We start from the raw sequence: 2178 nt of genomic DNA, 5'->3' as shown, positions 1-2178 counted from the left end.
CTCATCCCCCCCCCGGCTGTTACCCCCACCCCCAACCTGATCCCTGTCCCCACCCCTCCCCCCACCCTAACTCCACCCCGACTTCAGCGGTGTTGAGTGCATCAGAGGCCAACACTGCCTCTACTGGGTAGAAGTCGACAAGCAGTCACATAAGTTTTTTTTATATATATTAATAGTAATCTTTTTTATTTTCTCAATTAAATAAAAAGCTGACAATTTTTTTGTTTTAAGGTTCTACCCCCCGACCTAGACTATTCATGTCATTTGAGATATTATTTGGAGCAAGTAAGACTCAATGTACTTGTCGTGAAAGGAGATCCTGATGGCTATTCGAGATCTTTGGTTTCACGAGTTTGTGGTTTGTATCATTCACAAAATCTTAAATTAATTTTATTTATTTATCAATCAAACATAATCCCTGTAAGAGGCATGGAGCACTTCAAGCACACTGGTGGGGCGCTCCCATATATAAAATACAAATAAGGGCTAGTAAGATTTCATTCATTCTTTAAATTTTTCTACAGTTTGATGATGTATTCTAATTATTCGTTATATGAAAAGACTGTGAAAATGAGAAGATAACCTTCTTCTGCCCATGTACATGAGCGCACTCATAAGAGGTAGTTCGACTAGTTCTGGATCGATGACAGATCCCATGTAACCCATGTAATTCACAAGATAAACTAGGTTGATGTTATTAAATGCTAGCTCTAATTGATTGTAACTATTTTTTATCTGCAAGAGAGATTCCAACAGCTGAAGGAGAGCCGATCCCAGGCTTTAGAAGATATTACGATTCACAAGCGTGATCCTTCCGAGTACGATCTGTGGAGGGAGGCTTGTAAAGGGAAGAAGATGGTTCGAGTCTACGGGCTTTGGTCATATGGGGTTTGCATACAACACTCATCCCTCCACTAGTGCTTCTGCAGCTTCTAACTTTGCCGCATAAAAGGAGGAGATATGCAAACGAGTTGTTGAATTCTTTATCGAGATGAAGGCCTGCTTTACTTAGATGCGGTCGAAGTTGGAGTCCAACATGGAGGCTTGCTTTTGACAACGAATGAGGAAGTGTGGAAAGGCAACGACAACATTACAAGCTAAAGGTCAATTTAAATTCCTTTTGACAGCGAATGAGGAAGTGTGGAAAGGCAACGACAACATTAACAGAGGAGGAAGAGATGAAGGATGATGAGGATGAGGATGAGGATGATGAGATAGAGGAGAATGATTAGGGGTGTTTTTTTAATGATTATGTTGGACGTTTGTACATTTATTTTTTTGTGAACAGTGTTGTATATATTTTTAATTAAATGTATTTTATTTATTTCATTATTTGATTGAAAAGTTTATTATCTGACAACTATTTTAGTTCATTAAATTCTTGAAATGACATATTAAATGTTGTGAGCAGGTGTGGTAAAGTAAATACGAATGAAAGAATCTATTTTTTCATGATGCTACAAGTTTTTGACAACTTACTATCAGTTTTGCGACTACTTTTAACATATGCATAGGCAAAACTCGTGGCTAGCCAATGAACATATTTACTGACGCATAGCTGACACTACACCGATAACTTATGTGTCTCATACGAAAACGATGACTGTGACACTTTTTCGACAGTTGGCACCAGCGACACATGACCAACGGTTAACCTATGTCGAAAAATCGATGAGCGCGATATTTTTCCGATGTGCAAGTTGTCGCTATTACCGACGGAATAACTGTCGATTCTATGAACCGACAAATTTGAAATTTCTAAAAAAAAAACAATCGCAATAGGTTGTTGGTTATGCGTCAGCAATTTTATGTCGTCAGAATATCAATCAGTTTTGAAATTACCTAATAAGCGTTTTACAAACGAGCATTTTCTGATCAGAACCGACAAAATTTTACTGTAGAAAAAGACCACTATTTCTGTAGTGTGTGTGCATATATATATATATATATATATATATATATATATATAGAAAGAGAGAGATCAGCCAAATTCTGGGAAAAATTCATGACTTTTTTTATTCCTTAAACTCTAGATTATAGTGTAAGCACATGGCTCTTAATTCTAGGATTCATGCTCAATTCTCTTTTTAATGAGATATACATCTCATAAAAATGCAAAAAAGTTTAAATAATGTTACAGAATACATTGATAGAAGATTGTAAGATTATATATATATA

This window comes from Phalaenopsis equestris, unplaced genomic scaffold, assembly GCF_001263595.1.
Source record: "Phalaenopsis equestris unplaced genomic scaffold, ASM126359v1 Scaffold000656, whole genome shotgun sequence".
Taxonomy (NCBI): Eukaryota; Viridiplantae; Streptophyta; class Magnoliopsida; order Asparagales; family Orchidaceae; genus Phalaenopsis; species Phalaenopsis equestris.
Note: the sequence above shows the minus strand (reverse complement) of the source record.